The sequence below is a fragment of the Rhinopithecus bieti genome, unplaced genomic scaffold, assembly GCF_001698545.2.
Source record: "Rhinopithecus bieti isolate Rb0 unplaced genomic scaffold, ASM169854v2 scaffold_19939, whole genome shotgun sequence".
Classification (NCBI taxonomy): domain Eukaryota; kingdom Metazoa; phylum Chordata; class Mammalia; order Primates; family Cercopithecidae; genus Rhinopithecus; species Rhinopithecus bieti.
In genome coordinates, this window is record NW_016810019.1 from 2,614,512 (window position 1) to 2,627,771 (window position 13,260).

At 38.0% G+C, this 13,260-nt stretch overlaps 1 protein-coding gene across 2 annotated transcripts in view; it reads right to left on the reverse strand.

The window, feature by feature from the left end:
- The window catches only part of HIVEP1 (HIVEP zinc finger 1), a 151,727-nt gene that overhangs the window by 76,835 nt on the left and 61,632 nt on the right, over positions 1-13,260 (reverse strand). The window lies entirely within an intron of this gene.

Here is a 13,260-nt window from a genome sequence, read left to right on the forward strand (position 1 = left end):
TGCTCACTGGCCATGGAAGATGTAACCTCCAATATGGTATCCTACCCCAAATAAATAAAAGGCAGACACTGCACACCATGGGCCCTTCAAACTCTGATCTACCTGCCTCTCTCCCTATCTTGCCAGAAAGACTAGGAAATTCAGAGAACCTTCTATTTACAGATGAAACGTCCTTCGATTGCATATTGATCCAACCTGCCAAGGCAAAGTGGGAGAACAGAACAAAGGAAGCAAGCTAGTTTGAAATATGAGACATTACATCTCAACAATAGTCAAAAAATAACTAAATTTTCATTCTGATAAATGTTTGGCCCATAGCAACGTCTTATTTGCTTCCTGCGAATTATCAGATCCAGAATATAATTTGAGAGTAGTACAGGTAATTTTTGGAATAAGACAAGTTTTCTGATTTACAAACTTAAAGTTACTGCTCATGAAACGATGAGCAAAGTTGAAAATAGTCCTGGAAAAAAACACACATTAAACACAGCAACTGGATCCTGCGTTCAGTGGTAGTTTTGCTTCAAAGAGAAAAATATGGAATGCTTGCATGAAATCTTTATTAACGGTATAAGTAGCAAAAGGCCAAGGCCCACTTTTAAAAAATGAAATACATGAATTACCTGTGGATTTTCAAACTATAAATAATAGACAAATCACATAATATGTAGTACTTGAAAAACACGTAAAAGGACTTTTATTACCAAAGCACTATTATTTCTATGCCAGTAATTCACTCAAACTTAAGAATCATAAATAATATATATGTATTATATATTCACAGTAGTAACAACTGTGCTTCATAGTTTACGTGCACATAATTTTGCATTATATAATAAAAACTCTTCTTAATAGAATCAGTTGTGGCTTAAAGCAACAAAAACTCATGATTAACAAATACTTACAGAATAGCTGTTATTAAGTAATTGAAGTTTGGCCACTTTCTGTTTGCACTTCAACGTAACAAAACTCTTACAAAAATAACCAGTTTATATTTGCTTACAAAATACTAGTCTCCGTTTTTAAAATTTTCAATCAAGTTACCTTTTATTTTGATAATAACAGTATATAAATTCAGACTACTAATTTAGGACATCTACTACAATAAATATAATAAGTACCTCCTCAAATGCTTCTACCTATAGCTCCAGATCAATAGGTAAACAATCTCCAATTAGCTTGTAACAGCCATTATAAAAGCTTTTGCTTTGGGCAAGTTTTATTAAAATTCCTGTTTATATTTAGTGTGTTTTTATAATTCTCCTGGTAAATATGATGTGTTTTAAAGACTGTCTCCAAAATTACAAAGAAAGTAGTCATTTACTACACGCTTTTAATTGATTCATACAAGACAGTTTACTGATACGTAAAGCATTACTTATATTTTTTCACCATGACAGAGAAAAAATACAGTTGTACGTTTCAACTAATATCATACATGCATACATATTATGCATACATCTAATTCCCTATTAAAAATGAAAAATCCTGCCCCTTTCGCAACTACATTAATTTCAGGGCTCCCTGCTAGACTGTAAATCTACAGCTTTAAGTTCATCAATATAAGAGGCAGTTTTCAACACATCCTTTTTGCCAAACCTTTACCAAGGGTAACACTTGCCAGCAATCACATCTCTCACTGTAAGTCTTGATTTGGGGGAGGGGAGCAAAGGGGAAAAAATCGTATCTTAGATTCTGAGACATCCCCCAACATGCCCTCCCCACCATCACTGGGATCTGGGTTAACGATTTCACAAAGAACTACACACTGAGAAATAAACAATAGTTTCTCTGTTGCTGTTACCTAAAAACAAAAGTAGATATACAAACAAAAAGAACACTCACACCGTGTCAGTAAATCTGAAGTCAATAATATGCATTCTTACTATAATGATTTATTACTGTATTTAAATTAACATGTAATGTTAATTCATTCAATTTTTACATTAAATATACTTGGAGGAGCCATAACTTGGAAAAAAGATCCCAGCAAACACATGAATGGATCCGTAATCTCTAAGATCCAGAAAGGCCAGTGGCTAAAACAGCAACAGGCTAGAAGAGAAGTAACTAATAGTATAGATTACATTTTTGTTCTGCAACTACTAAAATGTATACATTTTAAAGTTTTCTTTCTTCTTTAAAACACAGAAACTGTTAATGATAAAGGCTATAAGAACTATCTTGCATGACACCTTAAATTAAAAATTTTGTGTAAGAAAGTGATTCCAAAAATATCTCATTTTCATCATTCCCAAATAATCATAAAAGAAGTCTCTTTATTAGTGAAACATAATCTGAAACCGCTGAACAAAAGGAAAAGTCCTAGAGCCCTTAAGAAATAATAATCTTTCTTTAGGGGTTCTAGAAGAAGATTGAATTAAAACAAATCACTTATAAAATTAAACAACCTTCAAATAAGGATTTATAGTAACCCCTTGCTCTCTGACCATTCTTCAGTCTATGCTAAAGTGTGGGTGGGGAGGGTCTCCCTCACCATCTCAGAAGCCTGACTCTCATTCCCCAAGAGCCTTGGGCTCTAATGCATCACAGGTTGGAGGACCAGCCCACTAAGTTGTTAGGATTTGGTTCAATGAATGCTGTGTTTTTACTGTATTGAACGCCTGCTCTGTGTCAGGTCTAATGTGAAGAGTTACAGGGACAAAGGCTCTCCCACAGAGGGGCTCCTACTTTAGTGTATCCTTACAATGATTTTAATATCGATTCGATGGTAAATAAGGCTCAAACTCCCCTGTGTGGTTAACGAGGTTCTTTGTGATCTAGTTACCCCTTTGCCCTTTGCCACTTCCGTTCTATCTTCAAGATCAGGCACAGTGAAGTCCAGGCTCAACCAGACCCTACGACTTAACAGCCACTCTGTCCTCTTCCCTGAAGGCGCCTCCCACACTGTCTCTTCTCTGCGGGGCATCCTTTCAAGATGAGGCTTCTCTGGGCAAACTTCCCTAACACCCTTGTCCAGAGCCCATCACAGTCTCCTCTGCACCACCAGTGAACGTCGTGCACAGAACGCTGTTTCTCCAGAGCTGCCTAGCTCATGATCGTTAGTAATAATGGCAATTAGATGGAGCTGAGTGGTTTACTGATCATATAAACACTGACAAGACAATAACCTGCCAAGTGACACAGAATGTGCATTCTGGAAAGAAAAAGAGAAAAAAGCACCTACACACAAACTGAAAACTGGCACTGGGTGGTTTCACTTAAGAATCTAGCATTTTATCATCTTTAACATTATAAATGATGTCAACATTTGGGAAGCTGTATCAGTACACTGAAAGCACTCGAGTCAACTATTACTCCCTTAGATCTGTAAGAGATTTAAGTCATGTCTCACCTACTTCTATCAGCTCATCCTTCCCTCATGCTGTTCTGCTGGGCACCATATAGCCTCTGCGCTAGCACCCGGGCATCCTCCCTCTTCATTTAGCCATCAGAACCCACACTGGTAACATTTTATGAAGTAAATCCTAATGAACTGTAAAAGGCACCTCTATTTACTGAAAGAGGTACCATCTGATCGAAAAAAGATCACCATATGTAACTGTACTATTTTTACTACTGAATAAAACATAATTCCTACTTCCTCTCATTATATGCCAGTGCAAGTGCCTTACTCTTACTGTGAACTGTGCTATTTCAATAGCACTAAATAAATGACAATGGCATAAAATTAAAATTGTATCCAGCACACACAATCATTTATACATGCTCCTGTAAGTGAAGATTATTCCTAGTCTTCACTACTAAGTAAACTGAGTAAACCCACTTTTATAATCAACCCATTTTAACCTACAAGTTTCACATCTCAAATACTTCTGGACTTACCTGTCTTTGAGGAAGATGACACGTTGTTATAATGCTGAAAATCAGTCTAGACTAGCAGTATTTCAAACAAAAACACTGTCTGCAGTAAGTGAAAAAGAAATCAAAGACTCAACTTTGTGCTAATGAATTTGAAAATTGTGATGAACTAGTAAAATCCTAGAAAAACCTACAACTACCCAAACTGATCCAGAATGAGGAAAGCTTGACCAGAATAACCTGCACTGATAAAGCTGAGAACGTTGCCACAGCATTACACAGAATTTGCTTTTTAAAAAGGTTCCAGGCCCAAGAATTTTATTACCAACTTCTTTCCAACTTTAAAGAATAAAGCCCGTCCTAAACTGCTCCGGAGCCCAGGATAACACAGAAGGCATACTACATCATTGTATACAGCTGGCACGCCTCAGATACCAAACCCAGCCAAAGGGGCAGAAAAACCAACACCACATACGAACACGGCTTTAACAATCTGTATCAAGAAGCACATTCACAGAAAAGAGAAAGCAAAGCTATTTCAATATTCAGAAGCAACATATTATCATTTGTCACAGCAATAGGACAAGGAAGGGGAGTAAAGATAAGTTAAATACTGTCCCAAATGTACTTGATTAAATCATATCTATCTTTAATGCTTCAAAAAACCCTCAGTATTACATAGAGAAGGATATTCTTCATCATACTAATCAAGTGTTATCCTAACAAATATCCTGAGCAAAGAAATCAGCCAATAGCCATGTTGTCTGTCCCCCTGCAGCTCTGGCAGGCAGCCTTCCCTGACATCTCCCCGAAACTCCTAGAGTCTGTTTGCTTGCTTTCCACATTAAACTGTATCTTACTCAACATAGTGCATAGGTGCGAGGGTCACTAGACCCTTGACACATAGTTGTCTAATAAATTAATTGCTATTGTGACATTACTACAGCATTTTTGTTAATAATAACGTGGCAGGAATTCTATATACAAAGCAGTATGGAGTTGGTTAAACAAATACTTAAATATTTCTATACAGGAGAATATTGTTTAGCCAATAAATGTATTTTTTACAAAATATTCATTGATGGAAAATGCTCAACATATATTATGTTAAAAAGACACAATTCTAAACATTTTGTGCCATGAAGATGAATGTGTGGAAATGTACAGACACACACACACACTTGACAGACATATACATTCATATGTCTATGAAGAAGGCCCAACTGGATATCTGAGGGTAGTACATTAACAGTTTTCATTTTACCATTTATATTTTCTCCAATTACTAAAGTACCTATAATGAATAAATATCTTAATATATATAAACTGTATTATTTAAATTCAATAAAACCTAACAATGTGCTCAATTATCTTTTTTAAAAAATGTTGGCTATAGATTCTAAATTGCAAAGGTCCAACCTTACGGAAAACTACAGAATAACTCCTAAAACATGGAAACATTCATATACGTAGTCCATTCCACTCAGCATATATTCATTAGCTCCTGTGTGCCAGCACTAAGGACACTCGAAGATAAACAACCCTGCATGCAGGAACTTAGGGAAGTAAATAAGCAATTCTTAGGCATGCAGTAATGGTGTGACTATATCCAAAGAGTAAAGGGCATTCAGGTAGTGGGGCATTAGGGTTTGGAAAGGCAAAGAGGCAAGTTCACTGAGAACTCCAAGCAGTTGGATACACGAATCTAGAGAGAGCAGAGTCTAGCGGTAAAGAGTTTGGGAGCCACTTTCTTACATAACTAGTAGTTAAAACCATAGCCTAGAGTTGGTAGAAGCAAAAATAGGGCTTTCTATGAAAAAATTTGACCACAGGTATCAAGATCTTCGAAAACCCTATCTTTTAATAGAGTAATTCGGCCTATACTGAGACTATGAAAAAAAGTGAAGGAAATGCTACCTATCAGAGTGCTTCTCATGATAGACAAAAACTGAATAAGCAACAGCACCTGGGATATAGAAGGTGCTCAATGAATGTTTGTTGAATGAATGAATATTTAAGAAATGGTTAAATATAATTATGGTAACTGCATATGACAGAATATAACAGAGCCATGATACTGTAGGTTTCTAGAAGGACATACTGAATCAGATACTCCAGGAATGACACCCCAGACTGTATACATTTGTTTAAGCTTTGACAAGTGGTTCTGTTGGGTTAATTACTCTCCAATTAAGGCAGAATGGGAGGTAGTTCCAACTTTTAAGGAGCAAGTAGAGGAAAAGAAACCCCAAAAAAGAGGCAAAAAAGGAGTGGTTAAAAAAAATTAGGAGAACAAAGTATTTTGGCCACAGAAGTCAAGAGAACAGCGTTTCAATGTCAAAATCAGTACAGGATGCAAAAGGTAAGGACTGAAAAAGCTTCTATGAACGGAGTGATTAAGAGGCCACTGGTGATGTTTCCCGAAGCATGCAGGGTTTGGGGAAGCCTGGAGGGAAGTGGGATGAGGAAGTGACAGACAAGACAGAGGGGAGAGGGGAGAGAAGAAAGCAAAGTGGAACTGTCTTACAAACTCCTGAGCTTAAAATAGAGTGAACTGCAAAGGAGTGGGGGATAGAGAAACACAGGGTCAAAGGAAAGTAGTTTTGACTATTTGATTTGTTCTTCCAAGATGTTCATAGGCCCAGTGGGAGGAGCCAATACAAGAAGAGTGAAAAGACAAGGAGGAATAAGAGGTGTGGAACGGCAAGGTTTTGGAGAAAGCACAGCAGAGCATCAAGAGTCCAGGGCGAGCACTGGTTTAAAACAGGGGAAGACCTAAGGCTGTTTTCTAAGGCCAGAGGGAAGGAAAAGAGGACAGAAGGAGTATTAGGTAAAAGGAAAAGTCTGCTAGTGGAAAGGATGAATTTAACGCAATTCATATCCAACTGCCTCCACTGTATTGAGGTAAGAGACATGGTTATCCACAAAGAAAAAGGAGTTTAGTGAGTGTGTAAGAGGCCACAGAGACTAGTGAAAACATGGCAAACTGACTGATGGGAACACAGGAGCCAACCAAGTGTGAGGACAAAAGCATTGCTGAACAGGAACTAGGCAATCTGTGAATGTGGAAATTCATGCAGTTTTTGGTGTCTCCAATCTGCATAGTGGTTTCATCTACTCTTACAAACCTTGGCAACTCGGATGAAGAAGTGCAGAAGGGATGCCACGTTTGGATATTTCCAGGAGGAAAGACAGAAAATTCAGTGAGATGATGGTGCTAGAGAGGAGTTCATCTGATGGACCAAATATACAGGAGAGATAAAGGCTAGAAAGGCAGTGTGAAGAGTGACACAGGTACCAGGAGCAGATGGCTGAATAGGAGGGGGGAGTTGGAAGTTGGAGCGCCCAGAGTTAGAGGGAGCTGCAGTTTTTAATTAATTTCTAGGTAATGTTTCAAGGGTTTTTAGAAGATCCATAGTGGTTATGGATAAAATAGAGATAAAAGTTAAATGGACATGAACAATGTCTACCCTAGTGTGATAATGAGCTGTGGAATAGCAAAGATGATTAGGAACGAAACATTCTATAATAAAATATAAAATGTGAAATGCCTCATCTTGCTACAGTTTTATGGTCTGCCCTTTGCAAAACTGTTCACTTATCCTTTTCAGAAAGCATGTTTCCATCATGATACTGAAAAAACTTTTAAAAGTTCAAAGAGAAAAGTAGACAGGAGATCCACTATGCTTTTAAAATCATATATCAACTAAACGTGGTTTCTTCGTTATGAAAACCATCTTGATATCAAAACAGACCATGAAAATAACAAAATGTAAATAGACACACAACAAATGTGTTACACTGAGTCTTCTGAGGATTTTACATTATTTTGTCTCTTAGCATATCTAATTATTTATACATACAGTATGTATCAATCACCTGGTTTCATTTGGCAACCTTGATCTGAGGACTGTGTGAGACCACTGCCCTTAAACTGCACTTTTAATAGTGGGGGAAAGAAGTTCCCCTTGCACTAAATATCTTTTACCCATAGAGGATGCTAGGAAGACCACTGTCTTTTATGGTTGACCACACATTCCCTAAGAAGTAAAAATAAAAGAAAACTCCCAAAGTCAAAGACCCTTCCCAAAACCTCACACTATTTCAAAGCCCACAGGAGCCCAGGTGAGGGGCTGAGCTAAAAGTCCAAAAGCACCTTCTTTAGACAGGGGTCAAATCAGCTTAGCCCAAGGATGATCCCCTTAGCACCACCCTTTTAGCTCCTTTTTTGGTGACCCTTTATACATCCCTTAAAACAGTAAAACTCAACGTTTGCTGCATACTTTTTTAAAGATTTAACTCATTTATTGATGAAAAAACAAGACATTACAACTCAAAGGAGAATTCAAAGACCAGAGACAGACAGAGATGGATGGATGGATGGATGGATGGATGGATGGATGGATGGATAGATTAGATAGATAGATGGATGCCATCAGGAATGTCAAAATAAATTTGCTTAATTATGTGAAAATAAGCAACATCCACAGGGCAACAATCGATTGCATCTTCACCAGGCACAATTTGCATTTCTATAGACAAGAATCAAATCTGTTGTATTAATTTCTATAACATACAGAGTTGTTAAATAATTGCTGCATATTTGAGTCACTTAATGAGTCACTTAAAAATCTTGATACTCAGGCTGCCCTCCACACCAATTAAATCAGCATTTTAAAAAGTTTCCCAGGTGATTCCAACACGCAGCCAACCCTGCGAATCAATGTTCTCTAAATTACAGATAGTATCTGGTCAAGATTCAAAATTGTATAAAATGCAAGTAGTTAAGGGAGAAAATTCTTATCAGCCAGCTCTTTGAAGCATATTTTATCAAATACCAGGGGCAGCAGCAGCAGCAGCAGCAGCATCTGTCTGCCTTATCAAAGCTGCTGCTGATATTAGTGGATACTGAGGAAGATAAGGAAGGAAAAGTTCAATGTGCACTTCATGGCTAAGGATGTCTAATTAAATTATACCTGTAAAATCCAAAGCCAAAGCCTATATTCTTAATAGGAATTAAACCGAAAATAGATCTAATAATTATTACTATCAGCTCTAAACTAGAACATAGTTTTCCAGCTGAAAATTTAATGCTTGAAGATACAAAAACTATTTAAATATACAAACCATTGTTATAAAGATGTTGAAAATTGACAAGCTTTCCAATACATATTTCTAATAATATAGTTTTCTAATAATCACAACAAAATACGTTACCCACTGTGGGATGGATATAATTATTAGAGTATGGCAACACTGGTTTCCTCTGTCCACTGGATGATTTCTGATGTAGCGAATGGAAGGAGGTGGTCATCGTAACCATGGTGGGAGAGAAAGAACAAGACAGCGTTCTCACCCTGAAAGGCTACACGCCAGCATCCACTGAACCTGGGCTACTAATCCAGTATGGATTCACAGATGCACACGCACACATGCAGGGCACATGCATCCACACCCTGAATTTGGGGCTAACGATGCAGATTTACAGATGGTTGGGAGAGACCCAGGATCTCAAAGACTTAAAAAAACAAACAAACAAACAAACAAAACAAACTCACAGGCATGCTCCTCCAGCTTTTCAGGCAGGCCACTGCTCCATCCCTTGTCAGCAAATAATCACATCCATTTTCCCCTATAATAAATGTTAAAAGGCTATATATATGTTTACATATATATGTGTGTGTGTGTACACATACATATGTTTGTTGTTGTTGTTTTAAGGAGGACTCAGATACAAGGTGTTGCTATTACCTGGGGCAAAAACACAGAAACTAAGCCACTAAGTGTAGTGAACTCTGACCGCCTCTCCAAATCTGAGTCACTCCTCTTCCTGGGCCTTGTGCACTTAGCTCACTGCAGGCCAGGAACCGTGAGAATCGTACTACGGGTTGGGGCAAATCTTTTTTGATATTTCAGATTTCTGGTTCTGTTGGAACAAGACGCAGTCTGAAAAAAGCTTGGTCTACTGGTAGTGGGACAGAGGATTTGAGCAACAAAGACAGGGCAGCACCAAGCCTGACAATGCAGACCAAGTCAAACAGAAACGCACACCACCCAGACTATTCTTTCAGATGTTCTTAAATGCTAAGTTGTCAATTAGTGACTATGGTTTTTAGCTATTATAGCTGAGTCAATGCTTTGCTTGGCATCTTTCACATCCCTTCTCTAGGAGTATTGAGATCAACAGACCTGCCTGTCAGATATTAATCCTACAGTCAATACTCACAACTGTCCCATTAACTTGCCATATGCGTTCTTCTTCACCGTCTTCTTACCTAAACATATGTCCTCTTCTTTAGTAATCCTTTCCAGAATCAGTCATTCTCTGTGGGGGAGATACAACAGCAAGCAAGACAGAGCCTCTTTTTCAAGACGGTACTCCATCACATTGTGATCCCAAATTACTACAAACACATTCATATTCTCTAAGAGAAAAAGGAAAGGATGAAGATTTAAAATGTGGGAGTAGCAGAAAAGAAACAGTGAAAATAACTGTCCAACCCCCTCTTGAGTAAGAATAAGGAGACTCAGAAGCATAGAAGATGAGAAAGGGAAGAATGCCATTACATTTCTTCTAGAACTCTCAAGAGAATGAAATGTCAATTTGAGATAAATAATAACACCGATACTTCAGTTTTCTACTATAGATCCAACAAACAGCTAAGACTTAAGACCTTCCAGCCCCAGCCGCTGGATTTATCATCACTGTGTAGGCACCTTGAACTGGTGGATCTCCAGCCCCATCTTCCCCTTGTAAGTTTTACACATTTCCTGAGAAGGCGCCTTACTTAAGGAAGCTCTCACTTCCCCATCACCTGCTACGAAAGGTGACAAGTGCGGATGACTTCTGACAAGGACGCCAAGGACTTCAGAGGTCCTGTCCGGGCTCCCATGGCACAAAAGCACCCTCCTAGAGTCTTGCATGTAACCCTGAACAAAGCATCCCTCTGGACACAATGGCATTGCCACCAGGGATGACGTTAGCAGGATGAGCTCTGTATTGCCACTGACAATAAAGTTAGGCACATCTCAAATTAAATACCTTTTGCAGGCTATGCTGAAAACTTAATCTGATATGACACATTATTACTAAGGGCAAATGTGGTCTTGGCACCAAACCACAGATTTAAAACTGAATTTTTGTTACATAATCCAGTTATAATTGAGGCCTCACTGCGTGTGACTCAGGTTCGCAATGCTTCAGATAATTCACTTAGGAAGAAAACTCTGTCAGTAAGAGAAGTTTCTGGGCTCTTCCTGGAGATTTGGAAGTTGTAGTTTAGGGCCCTGGCTTCCTATTTGATATACATCATCCCTCCAGCAAGATCCACCTCTACAGAAAACTTACTCTAGGTAATCTATGCTCACATCACAGAGACTCTGAAAAGGCCTCTCTCATGTAACGTTAAGTAGCTGACTATATTCTAATTAAAAATGAAACAAGAATTCTCTTTCTTTCAGCCTCAATCACAAATTTGGCAGACACATTCACTCACTACCTATTGAACCAGTATGGCTATCTGCTGTGGTCTGGACGTTTTTGTCCCCTCCAAAATGCAGGTGTTGGAAACTTAACCCACAATGCAACAGCACAGGAGGCAGGGCCTACTGGGAGGTGTTTAGGTCATGTGGGCTCCACCCTCACGATGGACCTATGCTGATATAAAGAAGGCTTGCGGGAGTGGGTTTACTCTCTTCTGCTCTTCTGCCATGTGAGGACACAGGGTTTGGCTTCTCTTAACCTTCTGCCTTCCTCCATGTGAAGACACAGCAAGAGGGCCCTCACCAGTGCTGCCACCTTGATCTTAGAATCCCAGCCCCAGAACTGTGAAAAGAAATTTCTGTTCCTTTATCAATTACCCAGTCTCAGGTGTTTTGTTATACCAAGCACAAACAGACTAAAACAGCATCTCTCTCTAAGTTGTTTTCAAGGTAAGTTTATCTGATTTTGAATTATTTTTCCTTGTGAATTTTTATTTCATTTGAAGCATACTATACTTCAAATCAACAAATATGTGCTTAATTAGTAACCCATACAAGTAAAAGCCATAAACAGAGATATGCTGGGCAACAAATGTATATTCAAATATAATCTGATGATATTGAAAGAATATCTAAAAACTTAAAAGCAATCAGTTAAAATTCTTTAATAAAACATATTTCTATATTTGACCATTTGGAAAAAAAAGACCAATGGTAAAAAAGTTGCAAGACAAACAGCTCAGTTCCTTTCACAAGTAACCTGCAAAAAAAGCAAGAAGAGAACTGGAAAGCGTACCCACAGATCAAAAGAACACAAAAGATACATCAACTTACAAAATAGGTGGAACTTATTTGCCCTCATTCTAACGAAATATTTAAAAAATTGTAATACTGGGACAAGTGGAAATTCAAATGCTGACAGGATATTTGACCATATTATTAAGGAAATTACTCTTCTTTACTTGTATTTGCTTCATAAAGGTATTGTGATGACATGACAAGATATCCCTTATCTTTTGGAGCGTATATAATGAAAACCGAAGAACAAAATGGTATCTCCGAGGTTAGCTTTAAAGCAATACGGGAGGGTGGAAGTAGCCAGAGTAGTAAAATGCAACCAGACTGGATACCAGCTGTTAATTACTGAAGCTGAATGATAGGCAAATGGAGGTTTATTACACTATTCTATTTTGTAATCATTTTAAAACTTCCATAATCAAGAAAAAAAAAAAAAAAGGCCCAATCTGAAATTTTTTAAAAACTGAAAGATTACCAAAGTCTTATCACATGTTGTTGTAGTGTTAGTAATAAAAAACAAGAAACGACATGTGACACTGCGAGATGAGTGAGGCGAAGCATCTACAGGCCAGCGCAGAGTGGGCATTCAAAAAGGTCACTGCCCCTAAAAATCATCTGAGCCCAAAGGAAAGGAAATAATTTCTGAACTACCACTAGGAGTCAGGTTTGCACACACCAAAGCTGAAAAGGGTAACAGAATAGAAAACAAAATTCCTAGAAATATGACATCCAATGTTCTTCATTCCTTTCGATGGGATCGGGGGAGGGGGTAAAAGACCTCCCCTTTAAGAATCTGAAGATTGGAAAGCCTTCAAGATACAAAATCTAAAAAGCCAAACCCAAGGGGCAGAGCAATGTACATGGTATACTTCCACTTGTGTCATGCACGTGTCTACGTGCCTATGCGTATGCATGAAAGGATACACGACTCACTGTGTAGTCAGCCCTGAGGAAAGGGACAGCGTGAGAAAGACACAGGTTTCACTGTAATTTTTTTTACTATCTTTTCTGTTTGAATTAGTTAACTTAGCAAGATTTAACTTTAGTTTTAAATGATATATAATACAAGAAGAAAGTATTTCAACTATCCCAATTTGCCACTGTTAACATATTACCACATTACTTTCCAGGTTATTTTTCATGTTTGTGTATGTATAC